This window comes from Topomyia yanbarensis, chromosome 2 (assembly GCF_030247195.1).
Source record: "Topomyia yanbarensis strain Yona2022 chromosome 2, ASM3024719v1, whole genome shotgun sequence".
Taxonomy (NCBI): domain Eukaryota; kingdom Metazoa; phylum Arthropoda; class Insecta; order Diptera; family Culicidae; genus Topomyia; species Topomyia yanbarensis.
In genome coordinates this window covers 54,216,041-54,228,681 of record NC_080671.1, presented here as the reverse complement: position 1 = coordinate 54,228,681, position 12,641 = coordinate 54,216,041, and the positions used below count along the sequence as shown (strand labels likewise).

Here is a 12,641-nt window from a genome sequence, read left to right as displayed (position 1 = left end):
CATCCGTGCATGTTTGCATTCGCACATACGATACAAGTATCACAACTAGTCGGCACCCCGCACCCGCTGCCCTGTGCGGGCGCCTATCTAAGTGACGTGTCAGACTGCTAGTCGTCACCCAATCTGTCCATTTGGTCGTCCATCGTGGCTCCGGCTTGTATTGAGCTGACGGCATTACCCTACTCCCCTATCCCTGCAACGAATATGACAGCCTAAACGCAGGGAACTAGACCGGTTGTAGTGCAGTTCTGGCAGGTTGTCTTTCGCAGTTTCGCCTCGTGCTGCCAAAGGTGATACATTGCCTGTGTCATGTACTCGGTTCACACTCAAAGCTCACTCACCGATTGACCAGCAGCAGCGCGCCGTGATGCGTGACGAGCCGTGTCTGGGCTGGGGTCTGGGAGAAATTATTACAAACGCATGGCAGATTTAGCGTCACACACAACCAACGTCAGAAACCTAGAGGTATGAAGTTGTTTGCGTAGGAATAACAATATCATAACAATGGCAAACAAAGCGCACACGGACACAGACGGAGACGATTAGGGCAGTTGGATGGTTGTTAGTTGCTCCGCTTGTTTGGATTACAGGTAGGTAGCAGGCGAAAGGTCCTCTGGAAGCGGTGCTAATTCGATGTCTCAAGTGTTGTAAAGTGTCATACTGTTTTGTAATGTATTTGTTTGGTATCAATCAATTGCTTTTGGTATTCAGTGAAATTGACCATCAATTAAACATTTAAGATTATATCTTTGTAATACAGTAGGATTCCGTTTATGGCAACAATATATTTTTTCAGTTGTCAAAACATCATAAATGTTACAAGAACATCAATTATGTAAGAATGTGTGATATGGAATGAAATGATAGAAGAAAATCAATTTTATTTTCTATGCCCGCTCCCATCAAATATAATAAATATGACTCCCATGTTTGGAAATAAAGTCAAAAGTGATATCAATTATTACAACAAAATGTGTATAGGATTTTTTTAAAACATTTAATATGTACAACAACAATGTTGCCAAAAACGGAACCCATCTGTTGTCAAAAACGGAACTTTTTTGTTGCCAAAAATGGAACATGCCAAAAACGGAATCTTACTGTACTGAAGATTGATGTGATAATGAAGTAATTGCAAATCGAAAACATTAAACAAAATTACTAATTTCAATTTGTTTTGAACGGTTGTCGCATTGTCTGTAAGCTGAGAAGTTTTATGAAATAAATACATTTTTAGACATTTTGTATTATTTGCAAATAAAATTTATTTGGATGAATTAAGCATAGCTACGAAGTAATTTCAAATCGAAATGATCTTGATAAACCGGCAAAAGCAGTTCTTGGATTTCCACTCTGTTTTGTAAATCGCACTGTTCACGGTGCGTTTGGTCGCAAATAGTTCACTACGTTTGTCACAAGTGCATATGGCTTGCCAAATCAGGTACTTCGAACCGATTTTCGAAAGCTTTTTCCGTCTCTAACGGTCATCCACAGCAAATGTGTCCTTACCCGTGACATATTCTTGTATAAACAACTACTTAAAAACCACTTTGATATAAGGCTCTTCATCAATGACGTAGCACTGGTATTTCGTTAGCAGTGTCATGTAGAGTTCCCGGGCGCGTGTTTCGTCAACACTGTGTGTGATCTCGCTTTAGAGGCAGGGTACGATCACTGTCGCAAATACAATATTCATTTGTTCTTCTTGGGACGTCATCATTGCCCAGGGATAGCAGAAGCGTTTATGCATTGGGCCGGAGTCCCAAGGGTTGCAGGATCGAATCCTACCCTTGGGGGGATTTTTTCACAGCTTCCGTTTGTAACGGTCATCCACAGCAAATTTGTCCTTTCTCGTAACATATTCCTGCCCAGGCAACTGCTTAAAATGTTGTAAGCCTCTTCATTAATGACACAGCACCGGTATTTCGTTAGAGGCGTCATTTAGAGTTTGCGGGTGCGTGTTTCGACAACACTCTGATAGCGTTGGTCCCGATGTGGGAAGTACCTTGTACTTTCAATCAATCAGCGCTCTTTCGAGCTTCGTTCACGGCTTTCATCCAACTGCTAGCTTGTGGTCCACTGTCATCCGTTCCTGGAACCTTTGGAGGACCTTTGAGCTGGTCGAATGATTTATATCCGTCAGTTTCCCTAAGGCGCCATACACAACCCAGAATTTCGCAGGTGGATGAACAAACTCCTTTCGCGAACTGTCTTCAATTTCGACTGGAATCTCACTGACATCTGCGCAATTGAACGAATATAAACAATACACTCTAAAGAGAACCTAGGCAACATTTGGTTAATTTCTTTCAAAAAGTTATGCATGTTTGAAAGTGTCGCAATAATTATCGACTCACTATATAATGAGTACTTTTTAGGTTTCAAAACGGATACGCGACGTCAAGCATAGATACGTTAGGCATAAGTACGTTAGACATAATGTACGTTAGGCATAATGGACGATAGGCATAATTCACAAAAATAAGAATAATCGCAAGGCTTTCTATATTGTAGAGATTTCAACCTTATACTTTGATTTATACAATTAATTATAACAAGAGACTGCAAAAGAAAAACAACATGTGTGATATTTATTCCTTACAAGGGTTGATTTTTCTTCTATTCTTTCCATTGATGAGTTGAATTATTTCTTCATTTAATTGAATAGTTTTTATTTAAGCACATTTCAAGCCTATTGGTGGTATTATCAATAAAATTGTATCCAAATATTGAAAAATTAAGCAGAATAATGAACAAACATTCAGTTTTGGAACCTACGGAAACTTGCACTGTTATGAACAGCTTCAGCAATAGAGTACGGACGTTACGTTTGTGACGATTCCTTTTTTGTTTCGGTAACTCGTCACAGTACACGAAAAAAACTCTCACTTGTATCAGACAGTTCCCGTAATTCTTTTGATGGCCTCAAGAATATAATCATATAGGAGATAATCAATTCAAAAGCTGCAAATGCATCATTCTTTCGTTCATGAGCTGTTCTTAAGGGCATATATTTTCTTCTTGGATAACTGCACCATGCATGTACGTACGAAATAATCTAAGTTAATGGGCATTATCCGTTCATTGATGCAAATGAAATTGATTTTAAAATAAGCCTATGTTAGTCACGTGCAATGTATCGGTTGCACGTCGAGAAATTAACGCAAGCTGAGTTTTCCCATACCAAGCATTCGGACTGCCCTTTTTATTTAAGGGAGCTTAATAATGAACAAACTCCTTTCGCGAACTGTCTTCAATCTCTACTGGAATCTCACTGACATCTGCGCAATTGAACGAATATAAACAATACACTCTAAAAAGAACCTGGGCAACATTTGGTTAACTTCGGTCAAAAAGTTATGCATGTTTGAAAGTGTCGCAATAATTATCGGCTCACTATATATTTCAAGCCTATTGGATGTATTACCAATACAAATTGATCAAAATTTTGAAATACAAATACAAATGTATCCAAATATTTAAAAAGTCATACTTCAACGTAATAATTTATGTCTAACGTCCATTAAGCCAATCGTACATTATGCCTAACGGCCGTTATGCCTAACGTACGTATACCAAACATCCATATACCTAACGTATTTATGCCTAATGGGGTACACCCTTTCAAAGCAATCCACGTAAGCGTTTGAAAACAATAATTAAATTGTCGACATTCGAGTACCAGATAGTAAGAAACTTAGTTCTGTGCAAAAACTATGATTTAAATCAGAATTACGACATGTTAAAAAATAAGGCAAGACTGCCCAGAGTCAACAAAAATGGTCAATTACTTAACAACTATTAAAGTTGTACATCTTATGTATTCTGTAAATTTAACATTGGCTACCCAGAATTTGGAAAATTATTTTTTTATTTTACATGTAGCCGAATTTATCACTCATCTATATCTAAAGGGTGTCCCACATCAAATAACATCGCGGAAATAACGCTGTTGAAAATTAACTAGTGGACCGATCCTTTTTGAGCTTTTGGACGATAAAATAAAACCCATCAGTATGCTTTTGGCATATCTATTTCCTTCAATTTAAATACCATAAGCGTACGTTCGCACCTAACGCTTAACTTCACTCATTAGCTTCTGTACAACATCTGGCTGCAGCTTCTCCTGTACGGAAACCCACGTTTTCTTCATGTCTTCCTCAGATTCGACCTCTTTGGGATGCTTCGGTAGTGGCTGGTTCATAATTGCTCAGTATTTTTCGATGGGCCTTAGTTCCGGTGCGTTTTTTATGTCCTTGGGTTCGAAGGTAACCCCGTTGGCTTCGTACCACTGCAGGATAACATTTGAATAGTGGCATGAAGCTAGCTCCGGCCGACGCTTCTGTAGACACTCCTTGAGGTAGATCTCCCTTTTTCCAGTCCCGATAGTCACGAACGATGCACTCCGTTTACCACACGAGCAGATCGCTTGCCAAATCATGTATTTCGGGTTGCTTCAACAGAGTGAACAGACGCTTCTGTAGACATCCCTCGAGATAGATATCCCCGCTTACAGTCCCGATGGTCACGAACGGCGCACTCCGTTTGCCACATGAACAGATCGCTTGCCAAATCATGTTTTTCGGGTTGCTGCAACAGAGTGAGCAGACGCTTCTGTATACACCTCGCGGTAGATCTCCCTGTTTACAGTTCCGATAGTCACGAACAGCGCACTCCGTTTGCTACATGAGCAGATCGCTTGCCAAATCATATATTTGTGCCGTTCTCTAAAATGCATGCTCATATGTATAGCATTAAAAAATTCCGGCCTAAAAGCTTTTCTTGAAAATTTTGTTAAATCATCGCTTCATACCAAGCTCTATATAGTCTTCATCAACATGTTTACAACAAAAACACGAGAAAATGAAATATTTTCGCGGTTCATGTGAATAGAGCACGAAGAGTGTTAGCAAAACTAATGTGTGCTTATAGGAATTTCAGAACAAAAAATATATTTATTCATAATAAAACGGAAATTGCAGCCATTATCAATTCATTGACACTCAAATAAATATAATCTTTCATCCGAAAAGTATTGAGCTTCTATGCAACAACAAGTTTATATTCTACAAAATGAACGAGCGATTTTTGGAATTTTGCCCACTGAAAGAATTTTTCCTTAATTAAATACAATTCTTACGAACATGAAACGCATTTTTTGATTCAATTAAATATTTCCTACGTTCACTGAAGTGACAGCGCTATACAAAGTTTTTGAAAGCATTTGTTTGGACTTATCTGCTTACATTGAAAGCATATAAACAAGCAACCCAAATACTATAAATAGTGATTTTTTTCTATTACCGGAATGATCTATGTACACATGAACAAGTATTCGATGGACCAATGAGAGTCGCTAGCTTATCCAGTAATCCCAATAAATCGAAAAATGGGCGGAGCAATAACCTAATAAAAGAAGAAGAACTAAACGCATAGAATTTGTTTTTTGTTAATTTTGCTTCTTTTTACTTCGGTATTTCAGTAAATAAATTAAGGTAAGTTCTTAAGTGCAAGTGCAAACTTCTCAGGGCGTACACGGGAGGAAATCCGTTCCTCGAAATGAGAAAACTGACTCATGATTTTCGGAATATAGTGTTTTTTCATGCTATGAAAATACACCATGATTTCTGTGCATCATATCATGAACTATTTGTCCGTAACGCAGTATATGCGTTACTCTTTTTTTGTCGGCGAGTATAATTTCATGAATTAATTTTCTGAAAATTGTCAATTTATTTTATGAAATTGAAAATAAATTATGGATTTATCAATCCAATTATAATTTATTTACTAAAATAATTAACCTCTCAAAATTACTATTATTAAATTGGCAGTTTTCATGCAAAAGCCTTAATTTCAAATCGAAATTTATTCATTCACCTGGGTTTTTGCTCAAAAACCGTGTTAGAACCCTAGAGAATAGATTTTAAAATCGCTATGTTGAAAATGATTGAGCTGCAGTATTGATGCATTGTATGATAAATAATGCATGATGCAACGAATAGCTGCTGTTCGAACATTTTAGAATAGTTCTTCGTGTTTAAACAAACCTGTCACTATTGAGATCCTAATGTGCTTATTAAATAGTCTGCACACAAAAAAGCAATACTCGCTTGATTTTCAAGTTAATTGGGAAATGGGCCATTATAAACAATCGTCATTGTCAGCTTTCGCAACCGATTTCTAACGCGCAATTGGACAACTGCGGTTTAGTGCTGATCGTACTGGTAATATTTCCTAAATGAAGGGCCTTGTGAGATCAATGCCTTAACTTCTGCATCACCAGCATAGGATAGAGATAACCTAAATACTGTTGCTATTTTTACTCCGTTGACTGGTTCGGGAACATATGGCTTATGGCTTCTTATTTGGCATGCGAGAAAATTTTCACTTCTAAATAACACAAAACACCATGAGGAGAACTTTCGTAATTTTTAAATATTTTTTTCCGTAAATTAGTGCTAAAAATTCACGATAAGTTGCCTATGTTCAAAACATATTAGCTTGTGAGCTGCTTTAAAACAGGATTGTAATATTGATCGTCATAGTATAACAACTGTGTCCAAATCCACTTAGCCTCGAATAAACGCCAATGGCCAGTTCCGATTATAAACTTTGGTTTGGGCCTAGAAACCAATTATAGTTAATGAACTCAAACTTGCTTTATTTACGTGATTTTAAAGTTCTTTGTTCATTGGGAAAGACTCAGAGTTTTTTTTATTGGAGCGACTTTAATTTTTTTCTAATCGTCTCGCAAAGACTCGGACTGCATTTGTTCAATTTGACTCATTCAATATGATGTCCTGAAGGGAAACAGTTGATTGAATACCCCTAAATATCGGCAACCAGGCTCTCACATGGCAAACATTGCCGGTATGTGTTACACAAGTAGCAACCATGATCAGTAATCATGGCAGTGCTTGTTATAGTACGTGATATTCGTCTTTTTCATTATGATATGATGAACCACATTCATGATTTCTAAGGATGACAAAATTTTTGGTTTCATGATTTTTTATTCATGAAAACGATAGGATTTGTTTCCGTGTAGCGACTACTTGTATTTGTGTAGATGCTCCTTCAAAAAGTACTATTTTTAAAACTTACATTTGAACCCCTGAGGCTCTACTATTTTCCCAATCAACTCATCTAGTTACTATATATACACTTTTTTGGTCGTATCCCACGTGGAAAACAGATCGAAATGGTGAGATAATCGAAAGCAACTATGTGAAAAAACCCCTCAGAGGCAGGATTCGAATTTGCAACGCTTGGGACTCCGGCCTAATGCACAAACTCTTATGCTATCCATGGGCTATGACGACGTCCCGGGAAGAACACATGATTATCGCATTGGCGACAGTTATCGTACGTTGCATCTAAAATGAGATCACACACAAAATCGCAGCTGCCACCCAACATATTTGATCTATATAATTTCCCCGCTAGATAGCAAGGGCCGGGTTTTAGTTATAGTCTGGTGTCTAATTTTAGCTCATTATCCATCGTACTTCGGTGGGGTGACAGAGCTAATGTAGGTGGTCCCTTGCCCAGTTAACAGAGGTTTCACGGGAGCTGCGATTATGTGTGATCTCGCTTTAGAAGCAGGGTACGATCACGGTCGCCAATTTGATAATGTGTTCTTCCTGGGACGTCATCATATCCTAGGGATAGCATAAGTGTTTATGCATTGGTCCGGTGTCCCAAGGGTTGCAGGTTCAAGTTCTGCCTTCTGGGGGATTTAGTTAACATAGTTGCTTTCGTTTAACTCGCCATTTTGATGTATTTTCCCCGTTGGATACCACCAAAAAAGTCCTAAATAAGGTATTGGCACTTACGTCAAAAACCAAAAAAAAAATCCTTAAGAAAGGCAAAAACGAAGACTCACGTCAAACACCAACAACCAGCAACAATAACAACGAAACGAATGCCGAAAAATACGAACATACAATAACGACCAATAAGAGTAAGACACAAACTGGAACATCTGACCGCGAGCAGCAGGAAAGTAGTACGGATGAGGACATGGACATGAACGACAATGCGAAAGAAGACAAACGGATCGAACCTCAAATTGCAGTGGACAACACTGGCAATATTTCGCCCCCTAGAAAAAGGATCTCAACACGCAGCAGAAAGCTGCGTCCGAACGAGACAAAAAAGGTAACTTAGTTGTTTTTTTTTATTTATTGTAAAAAACGAACAATCGACCTCGTCGAGCTACCGCATTTGAGCCTAAATAAATTTAATAATTATAAAAAAAATTAAATTTTTTTTTTCAATCCTTGAGCGCAATCCACTGGACCTAAAAATAGATAACGAGAGAGATTTGGTCCGATCGGTGAGAGGGAGAGGTGACGATCTGCTTATAGGAGACATTGGGGGTCGATGGGTCAGTTAGGAGGCATTGGATGTTGCGGCGGTGATCACAAAAACTGTGGGGAACATGTGATGGCATCATCACAGTTCCTCGATGGCGGAGTGGTTAACGCAACCAACTAGCGACTGGGAGATCGCAGGTTCGATTCCTGCTTGAGGACATATCTTTTCTCAGTGTTTCCAATGAAGGTGAATTTTCACCGGTCATTCTTTCTCTGTCTGTTTTCCAGTGGACACGTTCATAAAAAATCCTTAAGAAAGGAAAAAACAAAGACTCACGTCCAAACAAGGAATATACAAAAAAAGAATTTTTTGTACTTAATACATTAAGTCTGAACGTAACTAAGTGAGGTGTCTGTGAGAATATGTCCCTAGAGGACACAAATAATGAGTCGTCTAATAGCGCCGAGATACTGTGTGTAATTGTTAACTTATCTATTAGTTTGAAACTTAACTTGAAACTTAATATCTGTGATGTGCATTGGGAGATCGATTTATTTATTTTTAGTATTAATACTTCGTTTTTTTCAAATCATTCAAGAATTCTCGGCAACCGACTGCCTAGAGCAATAAACACGGGATAACAAAATTCGCATTGGGAAAAACCAATCGCTGAAATTTGGAAAATCATTTACCGACTGATTTTTCAAGACTGTTCTCAGCAAATAAACTGAGAACAGATATATTCGGTGCATGGTGCACTCAAAAACTAGCTTATTGTAAGATGTGACGCTGTGCAAAGTTTCACAATGCTAGTAGAGAACGCATACGTCAAAAATGGCGAGTTGCCCACAACTTCCTTACTTTTTAAAACATTCTCTTTCCCGGGATGCATGCGGAAATGCAGATAAATCTTCGGTCTATTAAAATAACATGGACTATAAGCTGGCAGGAAACAATGCTGTTTGCACAGTGTGGAACGATATGGCGTTCCCAAACGTATTGTTTTAGATGATCATTTTGTGATCTTATTTGGTCATTTCATATTGGTTAATTACAGGGTGCCTTAGAATATGTGTCACCAAAACAAAAACGAATCGTAGCAAAACAAACCAATCTATTATTTAAAAAATACTCGTGATAGAAACAAATTGCATTTATTCAGTTCAAAGTTGCTACCGTTTTGTTGCCAAAACTTTCGGCAATCAATTTTAGGTGGTTGCTAGCTATTTTCGTCCGCATTCCTCATCACCTATTTTTATGAAGTGATTCATCAGCACAACACTGAAAATGAGCCACTCTAGTTATGCACCTAATTTCTTTCTATGTGCGTGGGCAATACGCATGGTCGTTACTGAGTGTAATGATGACTTTTGAATCACGTATGCTGGTTGCAAATGGACAACTCGCGAGAAGGAACGAGTTACCAATTAACGGCATGTTAAATCTTGCTTCTCTATAATAACATTCCTTGTAATATTGAGTACCGTAAACTGGGGTGACTTTGATCACTCGAAACTTTTTTTGTAGATCGCTTATTAAACCAGAATAGTCTATCGAATCATTTTAATTTGGAATGATTTTTACTCTAAACTTTTGAAATACTGATTTGTTGTACTTTTTTAGTATATATTTCGGTTTTTGGGTACAAAAAATAAAAAAAAAACCGAAATTTGACTTTACCTGATTTTTAGGAAGCTTCGTAAAGTGCCTATTTTTATACAACAAATAAATCTCAGATTTGAGCAAGATTAATAAATTACAAGCGAGTTTTTATTTTTCTTTAGATTGGGATATGCTAAATTTAGTTTTAAGCGTTTGTTTATTTTTAATACATTTTTTGTGAAACTAGTTGGCAATTATTTCAAATTATTTTTAGCTAAAATTCGTAACATTTTTTTTATTGTTCAATATTCCAACGTGTTAAAATGTATGAAACTTTTTGTACATTGATAAAACACTGAAACAAAACAATTTCAGCAATTCTAAAGGTTTTCAGAATCTTTTATTCTAGTTGGACACAAATTATGCGAATTTTGGTTACGCGGATTTTACAGTACATTGATAGATTGATGATCAGATTTAGATCATCTGATCATTTTTGAGTTTTGCAGGAATAGCAACTGTGTGAAAAATAGCAGTATTTAATATGGTTATGCGGGTGGTGAAGTGAATTGGCATTGTTCTTGTGAACAAAAGTGTCATTTGTTCATGATTTTTGCACTTTTCCTCGGACATGCTATTCCAGTGCACTCCACCGCCCTGTTGAATGATCATCGAACCTCAATTCGAGCACCGGAGCACAAATCATTTGTTTAAACTTTTTGCAGGATCGATGACTACGAGAGCGAAAATGTTGCTGCATGGACCATTGACGAATTAAGGACCGAAAACATAATAATGTTCTTCACTTGTCGTTTGAAAAATATTCAAATATAGTAAATGTTAGCAACGCTCCCGACAGTTGGCTGTCTGGAGCTAAGGCGTATATTTTGCGAAGCGAGAATTTTCGAACTTATACACCAAATAATAAATCCATCCGAAATATTCGGCAGCTGGCTGCCCAAATCAATTGGTACGTGACAACATTTTTGAGAATTTCATGGATCATACCGCTTATCAAGGTTATTTAGACTTTTAGAGACGGTCGTTAAAGAACAATTGGTGGGTTATGTGGATAGTGATGGTATTCTGTTGGGTGAACAATATGGGTTCCGTAAATATCATTCCTGTGATACAGCGCTTCATCAATTATTGTTGCGATGGAAGCATGCCATTGAGTATTGAATTTCCACATAAAGTATAACCTTATTACCATCACATCAATCCAAGGTTTTCTTTTAGCTTATAGTGATGGATTATGTTGGACGATAAGTGAAGCCTTTGCCCCTTTTCCAGCGTCCGATTGGCAACTGATGAGCGCAGTCAGTACCCATACAAGCGCCACCCCGGTTTGTTTCTCTCCAGCCAAAAACAAAACGCATCGGTTAAGTCCTAGGCTGACATACGTCGCCTAAATACGTATTAGAAGCCGCTGCTGTTGCGTGCTGAACAGCTCCTACCACTGTCCACAATCCCAGAGGTCTTATTTTGTATTCAAAAACCGCACTCTCGACTCGAGCAAACCCGACCGGAGTGCATTTGTGTGGAAATCAGCTCTCCAGCAGTGAGGCACATACCGAATTAACTGTACCTTCAACCGTTTTTAGACCAGCAATACAAACGTGTGCGACTTCTCTTCTTCGACAGACTACATAAAAGACGATACTCTGACGTAGCTCGTTTGCTCGTTTATGTTGACTGACCGTAGTATGGGGTAAGCGGTGGGGTAACGGTAGCAGCACGGCGGATGCGGCCGGTGACTGACACAGAATTCGTGCGGAAATGCGACCCACTCCCATGGCACTTTCGTTAGCGATTAAGGCGACGACGGCAGCGGCGGTAGCTCAGCTCAAGTTCCCACACTGTCAATCATGTGCTGCTGAGATTGAACTCAATTTTCATGATCCGTCACTTTTTTGTGTGCAGCTCTTCGATGACCACCAGCAGCTTCAGCAGCAGCAGCGGTGTAGAGACGCATTCTCTCGGAAACATGTGTTATATGCGCCCCTTACTCGTCAAATCGATTAAGGGCACGCCAAGCGGGTGGGCGGAGTCAACTATTAACTCATTAAGGTTTTATTGTGCCGATATCTTCCGGTTTTTTTTTTCACCAAGACACTCGGTTGCGCGAGATTTTCCAAAGTGTGCCGAGTTGCACACGCCCTGCCTGGTCAACGGGGGGTAAGAGGCACCGATTGAACCTGTGAGCAGCAAAAAACTCCCCTTCCTATTTCCAGACTTTTATGCGTTTATTTGAATGTTCAACAGAGGAGAAAAATGCTGTTATTGTCTGCAGTAATTATCCTCCGAGCCCGAGTCTCAGTCGCCTTTGCTGCCATAGCGATCTGCTCCGGATGAGATATGGGCATCTACGGCATATACTGAGGTGTTGCTGCATTTTTTTCTCGTTGACTCGGAAGAAGTAGGGTCCGGATCCTTCCGACACACCGTGCCGGACGCTGACCGTGAAGCGTGCAATTGTGGGGGATAGTTTTTTGTTGTGCCTCGACGTTGGTGCGGCTTGACGGCTTGGCTTGCTCGGCTCGACTCGATCCGACCGAACGACCGTTCTCGTTCGGCTTAATCGTCGGCGACGTGTGTAAATCATAATACTTGCTAATAAAATGTTCACTTGTCAAAGGCTGCTCAGGCAGCTGTTGTTGCCGTTGTAGTTTACAATGAACGGCCGACGGCTGCCAGTCGGCTAGAAATAGACGTAC

General features: G+C 39.0%; 1 protein-coding gene and 1 non-coding gene across 10 annotated transcripts in view; both read left to right on the top strand.

Annotated features, from left to right (window-relative positions):
* Positions 1-12,641, top strand: part of LOC131685098 (aryl hydrocarbon receptor nuclear translocator homolog) — a 567,322-nt gene that overhangs the window by 252,116 nt on the left and 302,565 nt on the right. The gene's annotated exons all lie outside the window — the stretch shown is intronic.
* Trnaa-agc (transfer RNA alanine (anticodon AGC)) lies at positions 8,468-8,540 on the top strand. The gene has a single exon. It is a non-coding gene; the product is annotated as a tRNA-Ala (tRNA).